Here is a 21025-nt window from a genome sequence, read left to right on the forward strand (position 1 = left end):
ATGAGAAAGATTAGAGGGAGAATATTCTCTTAGAGAGTTTTCTTCTCTTCCATTTAAAACTGACTATCTGAAGATTTGCCTTTACATGGTCCAAGTTTAAAATTATTAGAAAATGAGAAAATGACCTTGAGCCTTATGGCTGAGTGATTTTAAGAAAGCTTCATTGTAAATAACATCTTCTGAACTGTTCTAAAATATAAAGATGCGTTACTCACAAAAGTATGAAATTTGATTACCATAGAGATAATGGATACCTAGATCACAAAAAAAATTATATGAAAAGTATAAGACTTTTCTAAATGAACGTGTTTTATGTGTGCAAGTAATGACAGAAGTTTTATTTAAAGTCAAAAAGCAAAAGATCTATAGTTTCCTTGGAGTTATTTGTATTTATTTTTCATTACTTTTTCATTTTGTTCTTATCCACTATATTTCCAATATTAAAATATTAACATTTATTCGTGTGGTATCATTTTTGGTCTTTGATATAACCTAATACAGCATGAATGTGAACAAATGGAAAAGATTTGCCACCTAATTGTATAAATTGGAGATGAAGAAGATATATTGATTATCTTGTCCAGCGTCCTTCATTTTTTCTAAATATTTGTTTTGTTTTTTATAAAAGTCATGGTTTTGCTATGAGACAAACAGTACATTTATTTGGTTTTATGCTGAATGCTTAAATAAAAATTAAACCCTAATAAGACAATACAAAGGCCTATTTTAAGTTTATGATGTTCAGGTAATTTTATGCATTTTATCCTCCTAGCAATCATGTGTACATGCTATCATTTTTTTTTTCCAGTAAGAAAATGCTGTGTATGAGTTACAAGTTGTTTCAATGTAACCTAAATCCTGACTCAGTAAATATTCTGACAGGAAGAGAGTAAAGTCTAAGTGATTTTGGCAGTTATAATATTATGCCCAATTGTTACAGCAGGCAACTGTCTGGGTAAGAGCAGAGAAATGGGAGCAGGGGACAGTTGGCAGGAAATAAGGCATCTGTAAACAGCAGGGGTCCATGGACAGACAAAGAAAAGCAGGAAACCTCCAGACCCAGACTGACAGGAAACCACACGTTTTAGGTGATGAGTGTCCTGGTAGCAGACAAAGAAAGGTGGAGAAAGGTGAGAATCTCCTGCATCCAAACATAACCTTTTGTTCCTTATGTTCTCATTACAATAAAATTAGCCTTACAGATAAGAAGTACCCATCATGCTCTGAGGCCATAACACTTCTGATCTAAGCTAAATAAGGACAAAAATCCCTTCTCCCCTGAGGAACATGGAGCCGAGATGAAAATCAGGGAATATGACCCCTACACTCCCCCTTCCCCAGTGAATACTCTGCTCCTTCATTTGTATGTCCCTCAGAAATGGCTTGCCTAGAAACCCAGGGCAGCAACTTTTCACCTTTTTACCTGCTCTCCCTCTGAAAGTATATTCCTGCTTATATAAACTCTCATTCCACTTTCTTAACCTCCCTGCTTCTCTGAATTCTTTCACTATGAAGAAAGAACCTCATATTTACTGGGAACACAATAACAAATTGTACTTCTGTGTAATTAATTTATAGGACACATATTCCTAGGCAATATGTTAACAACTGAAAATATGTATAACTTCAAAAATATTTTAACTACTCTCTCACATTGTTTTTTAATATAAACTTCTATTCTGTTTTAACATACCCCCAAAATCCATAAATTTGTTTATAGTGAATTTTCACTCAGGTAATAAAGTCCCTAAAACTGTGAATACATATTATTTGTAAGTATAAAGTCAGAATGCCAAAACCTAGATGCCAAAAGTAATACTAATATGTATGTCCATCAGACACAGAAGCAAAAACAGATGAGGAATCATTGGCTATATGTATCATTTAGACAGTTAATATACAGGAAATATACTCACCAAAGGAACAGATAAGGATTGAAACAAATGATGTAAAAATAAATCTGGGAAAATCTGAAGATAATAGTGGATGCAATAAAAAGCATTATCCTAAAGAAATGGACATAACCTGGTAGGAAATAGATGTGCTACTGATCTCAGGTAGCCTCGGCCTGCAGCAGCTTGAAGTGAGGTTTCAATTCCCAAGCCAGAGATTGAGGATTGAGGTCAGGTCACTGCATCAAGAGCACCAAATCTTAGCCACTAGACCAAGGGTCGGTGACAAGTCCTTGACCCTTCAGCTTTGCAGAAATAGAATTCTGACAAAGATAGAAAGTAATGAAACAAGTAAAACATTTATTAGGAAAAAAAGAGTACAGTACATGTGGATGGACACATGGGGAAACTCAGAGAGTGTCCCTGAGTTCTGCCCTAGTGGCAGTTTAAATCACTTATATGGGGCATTTCTTCTGGGATTCCTTTTGCCGATCATTTTTATTTCCCTGGTTTAGAGTCCATATTTGGTCTATCTCAGGATCCTCCTATATGTGTACATGCATCTCTTACCTAAATGGATTCTACTGAAGAGATCTATGGGTAGAGCATCCCTTTGCATCACTACCCTTTTGCATCACTCCCCTTTGCACCACTCCTCTTTGCATCACTCCCCTTTGCATCACTCCATCACATCACTTTCAAATAGTCTTTTTGTGCATGTGTAATCCCCTTACTTGGAGAAAGAGAAATATGTTGTTTGGGCAAGGCCCAGCCTCCTGTCTCAATTGTCCTGCTATTCTTGTCCTGGAATTTCAGTCCACAGGGAGTGAATCTCCAGTCACTTTACCCTGGGAGGGAGGGCATCTACCCTCTGCCTCAAATCCCCCTGAGAGATGTAGATCCCAAGAAATTTTTAATGGGTAGATGAAGGGTGAAGGTCTGTCTTCTGTAGCTTCTTCAGGGTGGCAAGGGCTCGTAGACTCCACTGAGTTTGGTCAAAGAACTCTCACCCTGTCTCATTCAAGGGACCCCAGAATGGCGGCTTCTGTTGTTGTTTCAGTAGGATCTGCTATGGGAAGTGACTGGAGTCCCTGTATCATCATTGTCCTATGATGCCCTAGAGAAAACAAACTAAATAATTAGATTAGGGAAGCAGGGGCTAAAGATCAGTAAGAGACTATTATAAGCAGAGGCTCAAGCAAGGTTAGGAATCTGGTTGTACGAGGTCAGCATATCTTTATTAACCTCAGGTTTCAAATTTAATATCTTTCTTTATTTCTAAAGTGGAAGATCTGAACCTGTCGATGCCAGGCCTCCTTCTTGGACTGAAAGGTCTTAGTTGCATATTCGCAACAGTGTGGAAGGCAATTAAGCACTAGGAGAAATATAGCATAAATTAGTATGACTGAGAAGAGGAAAGTTATAAGAAAATGGAAATCTCCCATCAGAAAATGTTCAATACTTTGTGGGATCAAGAAGAAAAAGTTAGAGAACCAGTTTTCAATTTCCCTGCCCATATTGAATAGTGAGGATTGATGGTTAATTGTTGAATCTAGGTGTCTTGCCGTCAAATTTTTTTTCAATATTGGCCTCTACCTGGGAAGAGATGTTAATGTATGCACAACAAGAAGTGTTGGCAATTGCACATATCTTTCCTTGTTCTGCCAACAGATAATCCAGGGCCAGATGGTTCTGTAAATTAGTAAGACAGCATTAGTGTTAGCTGTAGCAGTAAGAGTAAGAGATATGTTTTGAAGAACACGTTGGTGGGTGGCTACTCCCCACCGTGGTAACAAGATTTAGCCAAAGAGATAGGCATCTCCATCTGGGATGCCACCAAGTAAATCTCCAATTAGTCAAGTAAATGTATTAAATGAACTAGACCAGTGCAATGGATTTGTTTAAGGGATGGATTTAGAAAGGGGTAATCAATGTTCCCAGCATATACTGTGTGGACATGGAGTCATTGTTTAGGCAATTAGTGGCCATGGTTTCTTACCTACCTGGCATACTAGAACGTATCCTGGCAGGGCACTAATGTGCTTAAGTAAGGTTTTAAGACATAGCCATGCAATCCTATTGTTATGGAAGTGTTCTCCAGCAATATACCCAATGCATTCAATCCATGTCCATCCTGATACCTGTTCCTTAAATGTGGATCATTCTTCCTTCTGGTAATGAGTTAAAGTTTGAGAACAAATATGTAACTGGAATTATGGTTTAGAAGGGGCCATTAAAAAGTGCTGGAGTGCTTTATGCCAATTCTTCATCATACCAGTTTGACTTCATATTTTCCTTCTGTTGCTAAGGGGATATTTAAAATTATAATTTTCTTCATCAAGAAAATAAACAATTCTGACGCAATACATTACTGTTATAAGTCTTGGATCTCTGGTAGAATACCAATTTCCAACAGGAACTTGGCTAAAATTTCTTACAGGATGGACAAAGGGGTCATCATGGCCCATGATGGACTTAGCTCAAGGGAAACAAATCCAGCATTCTGAGTAGAGGAAGCAACAGTTTGTGCAATGCGAACCAATGAGTTGTCTGCCTATCCTATGCTGCTGTGCTTAGTTGCTTAGTTGTGTCTGACTCTGTGCTACACTATGGCCTGTAACCCGCCAAGCTCTTCTGCTCATGGGGATTCTCCAGGAAAGAATATTAGAGTGGGTTGCCATGTCCTTCTCCAGGAGAAATTCCCAACCCAGGGGTTGAACCCAGGTCTCCCACATTGCAGGCAGATTCTTTACTGTCTGAGATACCAGGAAAGCTCATCCTGTAAATAAGGGAAACAGGCATAGAAAAGATAAGGCAATGGGTAGCTTCATAGTAACATGAGTCAGGTTTACATGTAAATCACACAGCATATGCAGAGAAGTTCAGAGAATTCCAAGAGCAAAGGTGAGAAAAGAGACAACAATAGTTACATAAATCTGTCAAAGAATATTAATTATTATTCTGTAAGTGGATTGGATAAGCACGATGGTGTGATCACTCACCTAGAGCCAGACATCCTGGGATGCAAAGTCAAGGGCCTTAGGAAGCATCACTACAAACAAATTAGTGGAGGTGATGGAATTCCAGTTGAGCTATATCAAATACAAAAAGATGATGCTGTGAAAGTGCTGCACTCAATATGCCAGCAAATTTGGAAAACTCAGTAGTGGCCACAAGACTGGAAAAGGTCAGTTTTAATTTCAATCCCAAAGAAAGGCAATGCCAAAGCATGCTCAAACTACCGCACAATTGCACTCATCTCACACGCTAGCAAAGTAATGCTAAAACATCTCCAAGCCAGGCTTCAAAAGTACATGAACCATGAATATCCAGATGTTCAAGCTGGATTTAGAAAAGACAGAGGAACGAGAGATCAAATTGCCAACATCCATTGAGTCATGGAAAAAGCAAGATAGTTCCAGAAAAATATCTATTTCTGCTTTACTGACTATGCCAAAGCCTTTGACTGTGTGGATCACAGCACAGTGTGGAAAATTCTTCAAGAGATGGGACTACCAGACCACCTGACCTGCATCTTGAGAAATTTGTATGCAGGTCAGGAAGCAACAGAACTGGACATGGAACAACAGACTGGTTCCAAATAAGGAAAGGAGCATGTCAAGGCCATGTACTGTCACTCTGCTTATTTAACTTATATGCAGAGTACATCATGCAAGATGATGGGATGGATGAATCACAAGATGGAATCAAGATTGCCAGGAGAAATATCAATAACCTCAGATATGCAGATGACATCACCCTTATGGCAGAAAGTGAAGAAGAACTAAAGAGCCTCTTGATGAAAGTTAAAGAGGAGAGTGAAAAACCTGGCTTAAAGCTCAACATTCAGAAAACTAAGATCATGCCATCTGGTCCCATCACTTCATGGCAAATAGATAGGGAAACAGTGGAAACAGTGGCAGACTTTATTTTGGGGGGGGGGCTCCAAAATCACTGCAGATAGTGAAGGCAGCCATGAACTTAAAAGATGCTTACTCCTTGGAAGAAATGTTATGTCCAACCTAGACAGCATATTAAAATACGGAGACATTACTTTGCCAACAAAGATCTGTCTAAAGCTATGGTTTTTCCAGTAGTCATGTATGAATGTTAGAGTTGGACTATAAAGAAAGCTGAGCACCAAAGAACTGATGCTTTTGAACTGTGATGTTGGAGACTCTTGAGAGTCCCTTGGACTGCAAGGAGATCCAACCAGTCCATCCTAAAGGAAATCAGTCCTGAATATTCATTGGAAGGACTGATGCTGAAGCTGAAACGCCAATACTTTGTCCACCTGATGTGAAGAAATGACTCATTGGGAAAGACCCTGATGCTGGGAAAGATTGAAGGTTGGAGGAGAAGGGGACGACAAAGGATGAGATGGTAGGATGGCATTACCGACTCAATGGACATGAGTTTGAGTAAACTCCAGGAGTTGGCGATGGACAGGAAGGCCTGGCATGCTGCAGTCCATGGGGTTGCAAAGAGTTGGACATTATTGAGTGACTGACCTGAACTGAAGTGGATTGGAGTACCTTGAGGCAAAATGAAGATAGTAGCTATTCGTTCTTATCTAGGGTCTAATAAACTATTTTGTCCTTTTTGAATAGTAGCTTCAGGTCTTGTAGTGGCTCACTCTTCATCCACCTGAAATTTTTAGCTTGTCCTCCAATCCTGTGGAGACTTAGAGAATGGGTGGATTCACAGGGATAGCTGAAATGTGGGCCTTCAAGATTCCTATAACCTATTAGTGGAGGTTTAATGCTTGACAGATGAAACTAGCTGGTGACCCCTTGGAGTTTGACTGCCATAGAGGTGCTCAGCAAGACTTGGTAAGGACCCTTTCATTTTGGGAGTAGTTGGTCACCAAGGGACTCATCCCATGGACAGAGAAGCATAGCAGGATACAATCCATAGGGTCGCAAAGAGTTGGACACAACTGAAGAATTTTAGCATGCATGCAGGCCTAATATAGCTTGTTTTCAATATGGAGATAACTGTGTTCTTCTGGGGTTTACAATATGTCCCAGATATTTAAATTGTTGCTTTAAGATTTGTGTCTTTGTTTGAAAAACTCTGTAGCCCTGGGGCCCAAGGAAATTAAGGACTTCAATGGCATTTTGATCTGAGGCCTCCTTGGAAGGGTTATATATTAAAATATCATCTGCATATTGTGGAATGGCAACTTCTTTTAGGTGTATTTCCCTTAGTTCCTTTCACAGGACCTGGGCAAACAGGTGTGGGCTGTCCTGAAACCCCTGAGGCAATACTGCCCATGTATATTATTGCATATGGCCTGAGTCAGGATTAGTCCACTCAAAGGCAAACAGAAATTGTGATGAGGAATGAACTGGGGATACAAAAGAAGGCAACCTTGAGATCAAGTACAGTAAATCATTTAGCATTATCAGGGATTTGGGTTAATATGTTTTTTTTTTTATAAATTTATTTATTTTAGTTGGGGGCTAATTACTTTACAATATTGTAACAGCTCTTGCCATACATTGACATGAATCAGCCATGGGCCCATATGTTATAAGAATTGGCTACTAGGGGATATATGGGGACCACTGCATTGTTTACTATTCTAAGGTCTTGGACCATCCTATATCCCCCATTTGGCTTAAGAGCTGGCAGAATAGGAGTGTTGCACAGAGACTGGCAGGGCACCAAGGGGCCATGCCTTAAGAATTTATCCATGAGGGGTTATAAACCCTTCTTCACTTACAACTTTAGAAGATACCGTCTCTTGTTGGGATAGGAACTTTCTGGCCCATAATTATTAGAGCTTTGTCATTTATGACCTGTCCAGGGATTCCTTTGTCCCATCTTGAAGAGTCTACTCTTTGTAGTATAAGACTGGGAATAGGACCTTGCTCTTCTGGCCAGTCTCTCTTAGTTAACATCAAAATAAGGGGCTACTTGGGGCCTCATAACTGGAGTATAGCCCCAAGGGAGCTCATAAAGGCCCTCCCAAGGAGAGAGGTAGGACACAGAGGCACAACTAAAAAGACATGTGAAAGCAACCACTGCTTGAATTGGCAAGTGAGAGGCCCAGTAATGTAATGGGTGCAAGGCTGAGAGGCCCAGTAATGTAATGGGTGCAAGGCTTTCCATCGACACCAGTCACAATACAGCTTTTGGAGGAAAAAAGGTCCAACATGAGAGATTAAGACAGAGTAAGTGGCTCCTGTATCAATTAAAAAATCAGTTTTCTCACCTGTCATGTCAAGGACTACCTGGAGGTCCTCGTTGGAGACAGATATCTCATTGAGTGCAGATACCAGAATCCCTAGACCAAGGGAGCTCATTCTGGAAATCTTGGGCCTGGTGGCCTGTTGACTTGTGTTTGTATAATTCCCCCTTGTTGGTCCTACCTCCAGATGGCTAGTTGGACTTTCTTGGCCCCCTTGGGTTTCCCGGAAATCAAAAGGCATGTCTGACAGCGATGGCTATCAGTTTTGCATGAGCGCTGGCCTGTCCTTCCTCACATTGGGATTCTCTCTCCCTCCTGAGCTTGGTCTCAATTATTAAATACCCCAAAGGCCACATCAAGGAGGTGGGGCACAGGCATTTGTAGGCCAAGCTGTAAATTTTAGAGTTTCCACCTAATATCAAGGATGGACTAGCTAATAAAGTGCTGTCCCAGCAGGGACTGACCTTCAGAAGTGGAGGGATCTATATTGGTATGTTTCCTAAGTGCCTTCACAAACCATCCATGAATTTTCTTTTTCTTCTTGGGTCACTCCTTTAACATTTTCATAGTTAACTGGCTTGTTAAATATACTTTTTCATCCCTTCTAACACACATTGGATCATGTGCTTCCTGGCTTTTGTTCCCTCCCTACTGTTATAATTCCAAAAGGGTTCGTGATTTGGGATTGCATCCTCACCTATAGCATAATATTCTGGTTGCTCTCTGGCAAGCTGGTCAGTGTGAATCCTGGGCTGCTATCCAGATTTTCTGTTTTTTCTCAGGAGTAGAGCAGGTAGATATAATTACTTGGACATCCTTCCAAGTTAAATCATAGACCAGAGTGAGAGCATGGAACACTTCAGCAAACTTACTAGAGTCTTCAGAAAATCGACCCAGTTTCTATTTGCACTGGGATAAGTCATTTAAAGAGAAAGGCACATGTTGCCATTTGCCTCTTCCCTTGTTGTTCAGTCACTAAATCGTGTGAGACTCTGTGACTCCATGGGCTGCAGCACACCAGTCCTCTCAGAAGCTCTGGAGAAGTGGAAATGTCATCATGAGTAGGAGGAGCTAGGTTTCTGTCCTGAGAGATGGAAGAGCTTATAAGTGAATCATCTAAAATGTTGGGAGAGATTTCTGGTTCCCCAGGTTTTGAATTATAACAGCCAGATAGGGTAGGTTTTTCATAAAGGACCATGAAGCCTGAACATAGGGAGTCTCACTCCACTTTCCCATTCTGTGGCAATAAATATCCAATTGCAGAATGGTATTATAATTTAGAAACCTGTTTTCAGGCCATTTTTCTCCATTCTCCAACTTATACAAAGGCCAGGCACTGCTACAATAGATTTAAATTTCTTTTTTAACCTTTCAATTAAAGAAAAAATTCCAATTCTTAAGGATACACTCCAGAAGTGTTTGTTCTGGCTTGGTGGGGGATCTTTCCATGTTGAGCAACCTACAACTGAGAACAAGAGAGTGCTTGAAGAATGAAATCCAGTGTCCTAGAAACATTTACCAAGAAGCTCTAACCTAAATGGGTTCAGGTTGTCCCCCAAATTCCCTTTGAACCTGATGGGGTTTCAAGCATCCTCTACTCTCACCTCAATTTCTGGCCAGGCCCCTGTGGCCCCTGTGATACATTGCACAGGACACCCAGCCCAGCATGGCCAAAGAAGGGCCTTTGAATCAGTGTAGACCAGTTGCCAGGACTTTCCTCAGTAGGGATTCCTTGTCTATAGAGTATATCCTATGATAAGTTTTGCTATGCAACTGTTTATCTATAAAGTATATTTCTGGGTATCAGCCAGCCTGATAGGCTGTCCATAACAGTATGTAGGATGCCAAGGCCTGAAGTGAATAGGATCTGATGGATGCAAAGAACCATTGGAGAAATTGGAGTTGGGTGATATGAAATATGGCACTGGGTTCAAGGCTCAAGGTCAGCCTTCCGAGAAATTCTCATAGTAGATTTCTGGGCATTGAATGAGGTGAGAGACTAGACAGCAGAAGAACCCAAAATCCTTTGCCCTATCTTCCAGACAGCTAAGATAGATTTGGGAATCATCTGATGATTTCATCTAATACAGACAGAACAAATTTTGATAGTAGCAGGGACAGAGTTTAGAAATGATATCGAGGAAATCTTTCCCTAAGGGGGTGCAGAGATAAGAATTGAGAAAGAGAGCTTGTTGTGCAAGTAAAGTGGGAAAGAAAAGTGTAATGGAATGTTCCACAAGGAACAGTGAGAGAGGTAGAGCAAGAGTAAGAGAATGAGAGAGAGAGAGATCCCTTGAGCACCTGCATGATAGGAAATTACATTTCCATCATGTCCCAGACGACAGTGTCAGCTGTCACCCAAGCATTATTTGAATCTGCCTGACCTGGGGAATTTCCCTGCCACCTCCATTGTTGTTGGAGGAAGCCATAATGCTGCAAGCAGACAGAGGTTATGTGCTGTGTGTCTTGGAAAAAAAAAAGCAAAGGGGAGAGCCAGAGAAAGAGAGCAAGAGCAAAAGTCAGGGGCCTTAAGCTGCAGGTGGGCAAGTCACTAGTTTACCTTGGCTTCCCAAATTCCCAGGCTTCGGCAGCACTCTGACTTTTATTTTAAATTACCTGTGTTCTAGTATAATAACTTTAAAAGATTAAAGATTATGCTTTGGCTTATAAATAATTTTATTATGTAAATTTTCACTCTTCATATATAACATGCACAAAGAGAAGAAATGTTTTATAAACTGGTCTCCTAAATAGTGTATAAATTGTTTAGTTTCAATTGTTTGATAATCTTTGATGTTTCTGCATGCTGTGCACTGGAGAAGTATGCAGACATTTTAATATGATGAAAATCCTAATTTTTCTTTAAAAAATTGGCAACAATATGAGTCAAAAACATGATAAAGCATCATAATCTATTTCTAAATGCTTTGCATTTTATGGTTAAGGTTAAGGCAATAAGTAATTTTAGAGATTTCCCCTTGAGCTACATAGTTCTTTTCATATGCAATTATTCTCTGAGTGCATTAAATAATGCTATGGTTCCCACAGCTGTATACACATCTATAAATCATTAATGAGGCAGTTAAGCAAAACTATAAAAGATTTTCATTACCCAGCAGAGCCCTGCTTTAATTGACTTCTAGTTATTTACAATTAATTTTTCCTTTTGGAATAATGATTGCAAATAATTTAGGATTCTCTTATTCACACATAAATTAGAAGTTGTCTACTCATTAAAAGTTTTTCTTTTTTTCTTCTATGTAACAGAATCTTCAGTGACCACTATGGAGCCTGAGGAGATATTGTTTACTAGATTAAACCCCATCTCACTTTCCATTCATACCCTCACTATTTGTCTCCTTCCCACCTAAAATGGGAAAGGGACATTTGGGGGAGTCAAGAAAGGGAAAGAAAACTCTTTTGCCCCCAAATGGGATAAGGACAATGAGCCCAGTGATAGATACTTTGGGGAAAACATTTATTGATTATGTTTTGAAGGACTGTCTTTATTTAATTTTATTTATAATTGGAGGGTAATTGCTTACAGTGTTATTTTGATTTCTGTCATACAGCAACACAAATCAGCCATAAGTATACTTAAATCCCCTCACTCTTGAACCTCCATCCTGCCTTCCACCCCATTCCACCTTTCTAGGTTGTCACAGCGAACTGGTTTGAGCTCCCTGTGTCATACAGCAAATTCCCACTAGCTATCTATTTTATGTATGATAATGTATATGTTTCAATGCAATTCTCTCAAATCATCCCACCCTATCCTTCTCCAACTTTGTCCACGAGTCTGTTCTCTGTCTGTGTCTTCATTGTTGCCCTGCAAATAGGTTCATCAGTACCAATTTTCTAGATTCTGTATGTATGTGTTAATATACAATATAAGTTTTTCTCTTTTTTGATTTACTTCACTTCGTATAATAGGTTCTAGGTTAATTGACCTAATTAGAACTGACTCAAATACATTCCTTTTTATAGTTGAGTAATATTCCATAGTATATGCATACAACTTAATTTTCCATTCATCAATCAATGGACATGTAGGTTGCTTCCATCTTCTAGCTATTGTAAATAATTCTGCAATGAACATTGCTGTACATGTTTCTTTTTGAATTATGGTTTCTTCCTGCACAGTATCGGGATTATTGAATCATAGAGTAGTTCATTCCTAGTATTTGAAGGAATCTCCATACTGTTTCTATAGTGATTGTATCAATTTACATCCCCACCAACAATGTAAGAGGACTCCCTTTCCTCTACACCCTATCTAGCATTTATCATTGGTGGAATTTTGATGATGCCCATTCTGACCAGTGCAAAGTGATACCTCCTTATAGTTTTGATTTACATTTATCTAATAATGAGTGAAAACATCTATTTCTCCTTTATTGACTATACCAAAGCCTTTGACTGTGTGGATCACAATCAACTGTGGAAAATTATGAAAGAGATGGGAATACCAGACCATCTGAACTGTCTCTTGAGAAACCTGTATGCAGGTCATGAAGAAACAGTTAGAACTGGACATGGAAAAACAGACTGGTTCCAAATAGGAAAAGGAGTATGTCAAGGCTGTATATTGTCACCTTGCTTATTTAACATATATGCAGAATACATCATGAGAAATGCTGGGCTGGAAGAAGCGCAAGCTGGAATCAAGATTGCTGGGAGAAATGTCAATAACCTCAGATATGCAAATGACACCACACTTATGGCAGAAAGTGAAGAAGAACTAAAGAGCCTCTTGATGAAAGTGAAAGAGGAGAGTGAAAAAGTTGGCTTAAAGCTCAACATTCAGAAAACTAAGATCAGGGCATCTCGTCCCATCACTTCATGGGAAATAGATGGGGAAACAGTGGAAACAGTGTCAGACTTTATTTTCTGGGGCTCCACAATCACTGAAGATGGTGATTGCAGCCATGAAATTAAAAGACGCTTACTCCTTGGAAGGGAGGTCATGGCCAACCTAGATAGCATATTTAAAAGCAGAGACATTACTTTGCCAACAAAAGTCCGTCTAGTCAAGGCTATGGTTTTTCCAGTGGTCATGTATGGATGTGAGAGTTGGATGGTGAAGAAAGCTGAGTGCCACAGAATTGATGCTTTTGAACTGTGTTGTTGGAGAAGACTCTTGAGAGTCCCTTGGACTGCAAGGAGATCCAATGAATCCATCCTAAAGGAGATCAGTCCTGGGTGTTCATTGGAAGGACTGATGTTGAAGCTGAAGCTCCAATACTTTGACCACCTCATGCGAAGAGTTGACTCATTGGAAAAGATCCTAATGCTGGGTAGGATTGGGGGCAGGAGGAGAAGGGGGGGTTATGGCCAACCTAGATAGCATATTTAAAAGTCCGTCTAGTCAAGGCTATGGTTTTTCCCGTGGTCATGTATGGACGACAGAGGATGAGATGGTTGGGTGGCATCACTGACTCGATGGCATGGGTTTGGGTAGACTCCGGGAGTTGGTGATGGACAGAGAGGCCTGGCGTGCTGCAATTCATGGGGTCGCAAAGAGTAGGACACGACTGAGCGACTGAACTGAACTGAATAATGTGTGGTGTTGAGCATCTTTTCATGTGTTTATTAGCCATTGGTATGCCTTCTTTGGAAAAATGTGCCTAGGTCTTCTGCCAACTTTTTTATTGGGTTCTTGGTTTTTCTCATATTGAGCTGCGTGAGCTGCTAATACATTTTGGAGATTAGCCCTTTTGTCAGTTGTTTCTTTTGTTATCATTTATTCCCATTCTGAGGGTTGTCTTTTTACCTTGTTTACAGTTTTCTTTGCTGAGAAAAAGCTTTTAAGTTTAATTAGGTCTTACTTTATTTTTGTTTTTATTTTCATTATTCTAGAAGGTGGATCAAAGAGGATCTTGCTGTGATTTATGTCAAGGAGGGCGCTGCCTATGTTTGCCTCTAGGAGCTTTATAGTTTCTGGCCTTACATTTAATTCTTAGTGCAGTTTGATTTTATTTTTGTGTAGGTTGTTAGCAGGTGTTCTACTTACATTCTTTTGTATGTAACTATCCAGGTTTCTAAGCATCACTTATTGAAGAGGCTGTCTTTTTCTCCATTACATATTCTTGCTTCTTTTTTTCAAAAATGTTTCCCATAGCTCCGTAGATTAATTGACCATAGGTGTGTGGGCTCATTTCTGGAATTTCTATCCTGTTCCATTCATATATATTTCTATTTTTGTGTTAGTGCTGTACTGTTTTGATGACTGTAATTTTGTAGTATAGTTTGAAGTCTGTGACTTTATCCAGCTCCATTTTTCTTTCTCAATATTGACCTGGTTATTCAGTGTCTTTTATGTCAACATACAAATTCTGAGATTTTTTTTTGTTCTGGTTCTTTGAAAACTTCCATTGATAATTTGATATGGATTGCATTGTATCTGTAGATTTTCTTCTGTAGTATAGTCATTTTAACAATTTTGATTCCAAGAACATGGTATATTTGTCTATCTGTTTATGTCTTTTTTTGATTTTCTTCTTCAGCATCTTATAGTTTTTGGAGTAAAGTGTCTTTTGTCTCCTTAGGGAGGCTTATTTCTAAGTATTTTATTCTTTTTGAGGGTCAGTGAAAGACAAGAGTGAAAAAGTTGGCTTAAAGCTCAACATTCAGAAAACTAAGATCGTGGCATCCGGTCTCATCACTTCATGGCAGATAGATGGGGAAACAGTGGCTGACTTTATTTTTCTGGGCTCCAAAATCACTGCAGATGGTGACTGCAGCCATGAAATTAAAAGACGCTTACTCCTTGGAAGGAAAGTTATGACCAACCTAGACAGCTTTTTAAAAAGCAGAGACATTACTTTGTCAACAAAGGTCCGTCTAGTCAAGGCTATGGTTTTTCCAGTGGTCATGTATGGATGTGAGAGTTGGACTATAAAGAAAGCTGAGTGCCGAAGAATTGATGCTTTTGAACTGTGGTGTTGGAGAAGAATCTTGAGAGTCCCTTGGACTGCAAGGAGATCCAACCAGTCCATCCTAAAGGAGATCAGTCCTGGGTGTTCATTGGAAGGACTGATGTTGAAGCTGAAACTCCAATACTTTGGCCACCTGATGCGAAGAGCTGACTCATTGGAAAAGACCCTGATGCTGGGAAAGATTGACAGCAGGAGGAGAAGGGGACAACAGAGGATGAGATGGCTGGATGGCATCGATGGACATGGGTTTGCGTGGACTCTGGGAATTGGTGATGGACAGGGAGGCCTGACGTGCTGTGGTTCATGGGGTCACAAAGAGTCGGACACAACTGAGCGACTGAACTGAACTGATTTTTTTTTTTTGATGTGATGGTACGTGGAATTGTTTCTTGAATTTCTCTTTCTGATCTTTTGTCATTGGTGTATAGAAATGTAACATATTTCTGTGTATTAATTTTGTAATCTGCATCTCTATCAAATTAATTGACGAGTTCTAGTAGTTTTTTGGTGGCATCTTTAGGATCTTCTATGTAGAGTATCACAACATCTGCAAAGAGCGACAGATTAATTTCTTCATTTCCAATTTGAATTCCTTTTTCTTCTTTTTATTCTCTGATTGCCTAAGCTAGGACTTCCAAAATTATCTTGAATAAAAGTGATGAGTGTGGCTATTCTTGTCTTGTTCCTCATCTTAGAGTGAATGCTTTCACCATTGAGTATGATACTAGCTGGAAGTTTGTTGTTGTGTATGGCCTTTATTACATTGAGGCATATACCCTCCATAACAACTTTCTGGAGATCTTTTTTTAAAATAAATAAATAAATAAATAAATGGGTGGTGGACTTTGTCAAAAGCTGTTTCTGCATCTTTTGAGATCATCATATTGGTTTCTTTAATTTATTTATTTATCTCTTTTTTTTTTTTTTTTTACTTTACAATATTGTATTGGTTTTGCCATACATTGACATGAATCCTCCATGGGTGTACATGTGTTCCCCTGTGTGTTTTTATTCCTCAATTTCTTGATATGGTGTATCACATTGATTGTTTTGTGGATGTTGAAAAATCCTTGCATCTGTGGTATGAATCCCACTTGATCATGGTGTATGATCTTTTTCATATATTGTTTGATGTGAATTGCTATTATTTTGTTGAGGACTTCTGCATCTTTATTCATCAATGATATTGGTCTGTAATTTTCCTTTTCTGTGTGGTATCTTGGTATCAGGGTGATGGTGGCCTCATAAGATGAGTTTGGAAGTTTTCTGTATATAATTTTTGGGAACGGTTTCAGAAGTATAGGTGCTAACTCTTCCCTAAATATTTATAAAATTCGCCTTTGAAGTCATCAGGTTAATCACTAATTCAATTTCAGTGCTTGTAATTGGTCTGTTCATATTTTCTATTTCTTCCAGGTTCAGTTTAGGGGGACTATACCTTTCTAAGATTTTTTTTTCATTTCTTCCAGGTTTTCCATTGCATTGGCATGCAGTTGTTCATAATAATCTCTTATGACCCTTGGTATTTCTGTGGAGTCAGTTGCAACTTCTCCTTTTTCATTTTTAATTTTATTGATTTGGGTAATCTCCCTTTTTCCCTGATGAATCTGGCTAAGAGTGTATCAATTTTGTTTTTTTCTTTTTAAGGAATCAGCTTTTAGTTTCATTGCTCTTTGAAACTGTTTTATTTCATTTATTTCTGCTCTGATCTTTATTCTTTCTTTCTTTCTGCTAACGTTAGGTTTTGTTTGTTCTTCTTTCTCTGGTTGTTCTAGGTATAAGATTAGGTTATTTGTTTTAGATTTTCTTGTTTCTTGAGGTAGGATTGTATTGCTTTAACCTTCCCTCTTATAACTGCTTTCATTTGTCTATAGGTTATTTTTAAAATTTTCTCTTTGAACTCCTGAGTCATCCATAGGATCCATGGTTCAGGAAGTTTCCCCTGGAGAATGGAATGGCAATCCATTCCAGTATTCTTACCTGGGAAATTCCATGGACAGTGGAGCCTAGAGGCCTGCAGTCCACAGGGTTGGAAAGAGTCAGACATGACTGAGCATGTAATACTTTTGTTGTTTAGCAGCAAATTGTTTAGCTACCACATATTTGTGTTTTTTGAGGGCTTTTTATTTTCCTTATAGTTTATTTCTAATCTCATAGTGTTGTGGTCAAAAAAGAGTCTTGATATGATTTCAATTTTCATAAGTTTACCAACTCTTGTCCTGTTGTCCAGAATGTGGTCAATCCTGGAAATGTCTCATGCGCACTTGGAAGAAAGTGCAGTCTGCTGCTTTTGGAAGGAATGTTCTATAAATATCAATTATGCCCAACTCGTGTAAATTTTCATTTAAGGCCTGTGATTCCTTATTAATCTTTTGTATGGATGATCTGCCCATTGATGAAAGTGGTGTTTTAAAGTCCCTCACTATTACTGTGTTACTGTCAGTTTCTCTCTTTATGGCTGTTAGTATTTGCCTTATACATTGAGGCACTTCTCGGTTGAGTGCATATATATTTACAATGCTTATATCTTCTTCTTGGATTGATCCACTGATCATTATGTACTGTCCTTCCTTGTCTCTTATAACAGTCTTCATTTTAAAGTCTATTTTGTCTGATATTATTATTGCTATTCAAACTTTCTTATGATTTCCAATTCAGTGGAATAGTTTCTCCCATCCTCTTGCTGTCAGTATGTAAATGTCCCTAGGTCTGAGATGGGTCTCTTCTAAATAACATGTATATGGGTCTTATTTTGTATCCACCCCACTCCAGTACTCTTGCCTGGAAAATCCCATGGACAGAGGAGCCTGGTAGGCTGCAGCCCATGGGGTGGCTAAGAGTCGGACACGACTGAGCGACTTCACTTTCACTTTTCCCTTTCATGCACTGGAGAAGGAAACGGCAACCCACTCCAGTATTCTTGCCTGGAGAATCCCAGGGATGGCGGAGCCTGGTGGGCTGCTGTCTATGGGGTCGCACAGAGTCGGACACGACTGAAGCGACTTAGCAGCAGCAGCAGCAGCAGCAGCCAGTCTATGACTTTTACTTGGTGCATTTAATCCATTTACATTTAGGTAAGATATGTATGATCCTATTACCACATTCTTAATTGTTTGGAGTTTACTTTTTGTAGAATTTTTTCTTGCTCTTTTGTTTCCCTGACTAGAGAAGTTCCTTTAGTGTTTGTTGCAAAGCTGGTTAAGTGATGCTGAATTCTGTTACCTTTTGCTCATCTGTAAAGGCTTTGATTCCTCCATTAAATCTTAATAAGTGTCTTGCTGGGTAGAGTATTCCTGATTATAGGTTCTTCCCTTTAATAACATTGAATATATCATGCCATTACCTTCTGGCTTGTAGAGTTTCTGCTCAGAAATGACTTTAACTCTATGAGGATTTCCTTGAATGTTACGTGGTGCTGTTCCCCTTGCTGCTTGTATTTCTTCTTTGTGTTTAATTTCTGTCAGTTTGATTACTATATGTCTATATTGCTATATGTCTCAGTATGTTTCTGAGAAGCGTGGCAGCTGCGACAGCCCACGCAGAAGCGTGGTGGCTGCTACAGTCTGCGCAGAAGCATGGCCGAGAGGAGCTACCTCATGGCCAAGGCAGGGGGCGGCGGCCAAGAGGAGCTAGCCGGCGCCCGAGGCCAGGGGTGGCGGCCGAGAGGAGTTACCCCAGGTCCAAGGAGCGGCGACTGCGTGGGCACAGGATGGCTGAGAGGAGTTACTCCACATTCAAGGTTAGGAGGCTCCGTCATGAGTAGATAGCCCTTGCCCAAGGTAAGGAGCAATGGCTGCACTTTGCTGGAGCAGCCGTGAAGAGATACCCCACGTCCAAGGTAAGAGAAACCCAAGTAAGATGGTAGGTGTTGCGAGAGGGCATCAGAAGGCAGATACACTGAAATTTTAATCACAGAAAACTAGCTAATCGGATCACATGGACCACAGTCTTGTCTATCTCAATGAAACTAAGCCATGCCGTGTGGGGCCACCCAAGACGGATGGGTCATGGTGGAGAGGTCTGACAGATTGTGGTCCACTGGAGAAGAGCATGGCAAACCACATCAGTATTCTTGCTTTGAGAACCCCACGAACAGTATGAAAAGGGAAAAAGATAGGACACAGAAAGAGGAACTCCCCAGGTCGGTAATATGCTCAGGTCCCCAATATGCTACTGAAGATCAGTGGAGCAGGAACTCCAGAAAGAATGATGGGATGGAGCCAAAGCAAAAACAATACCCAGCTGTGGATATGACTGGTGATAGAAGCAAAGTCCGATGCTGTAAAGAGCAATATTGCATACGAACCTGGAATGTTAGGTCCACGAATCAAGGCAAATTGGAAGTGGTCAAACAGGAGATGGCAAGAGTGAACATCGACATTCTAGGAATCAGCGAACTAAGATGGACTGGGATGGGTGAATTTAACTTAGATGACCATTATATCTACTACTGTGGGCAGGAATCCCTTAGAAGAAATGGAGTAGCCATCATGGTCAACAAAAGAGCCCGAAATGCAGTACTTGGATGCAATCTCAAAAACGACAGAATGATCTCTGTTCATTTCCAAGGCAAAACATTTAATATCACGGTAATCCAAGTCTATGCCCCAACCAGTAACGCTGAAGAAGCTGAACATGAACGGTTCTATGAAGACCTACAAGGCCTTTTAGAACTAACATCCAAAAAAGATGTTCTTTTCATTATAGGGGACTGGAATGCAAAAGTAGGAAGTCAGGAAACACCTGGCGTAACAGGCAAATTTGGCCTTGGAGTACAGAATGAAGCAGGGAAAAGGCTAATAGAGTTTTGCCAAGAGAACGCACTGGTCATACCAAATACCCTTTTCCAACAACACAAGAGAAGACTCTACACGTGGGCATCACCCAATGGTCAACACCAAAATCAGATTGATTATATTCTTTGCAGCCAAAGATGGAGAAGCTCTATACAGTCAGCAAAAACAAGACCAGGAGCAGACTGTGGCTCAGATCATGAACTCCTTATTGCCAAATTCAGACATAAATTGAAGAAAGTAGGGAAAACCACTAGACCATTCAGGTATGACCTAAACCAAATCCCTTATGATTATACAGTGGATATGAGAAATAGATTTAAGGGACTAGATCTGATAGACAGAGTGCTTGATGAAATATGGACAGAGGTTCGTGACATTGTACAGGAGACAGGGATCAAGATCATCCCCATGGAAAACAAATGTAAAAAAGCAAAATGGCTGTCTCAGGAGACCTTACAAATAGCTGGGGAAAGAAGAGAAGTGAAAAGCAAAGGACAAAAGGAAAGATATTCCCGTCTGAATGCAGAGTTCCAAAGAATAGCAAGGAGACAGAAGACAGCCTCCCTCAGCGATCAATGCAAAGAAATAGAGGAAAACAACAGAATGGGAAAGACTAGAGATCTCTTCAAGAAAATTAGAGATACAAAGGGAACATTTCATGCAAAGATGGGCTCGATAAAGGACAGAAATTGTATGGACCTAACAGAAGCAGAAGATATTAAGAAGAGGTGGCAAGAATACACAGAAGAACTGTACAAAAAAGATCTTCACGACCCAGAAAATCATGATGGTGTGATCACTCACCTAGAGCCAGATATCCTGGAATGTGAACTCAAGTGGGCCTTAGAAAGCATCACTACAAACAAAGCTAGTGGAGGTGATGGAATTCCAGTTGAACTATTTCAAATCCTGAAAGATGATGCTGTGAAAGTGCTGCACTCAATATGCCAGCAAATCTGGAAAACTCAGCAGTGGCCACAGGACTGGAAAAGGTCAGTTTTCATCCCAATCCCAAAGAAAGGCAATGCCAAAGAATGCTCAAAGTACCGCACAATTGCACTCATCTCACACGCTGGTAAAGTAATGCTCAAAATTCTCCACGCCAGGCTTCAACAATACATGAACCGTGAACTTCCAGATGTTCAAGCTGGTTTTAGAAAAGGCAGAGGAACCAGAGATCAAATTGCCAACATCCACTGGATC

This window comes from Giraffa tippelskirchi, chromosome X (genome assembly GCF_054371585.1).
Source record: "Giraffa tippelskirchi isolate mGirTip1 chromosome X, T2T-mGirTip1v1.2.pri, whole genome shotgun sequence".
NCBI classification, from domain to species: Eukaryota; Metazoa; Chordata; class Mammalia; order Artiodactyla; family Giraffidae; genus Giraffa; species Giraffa tippelskirchi.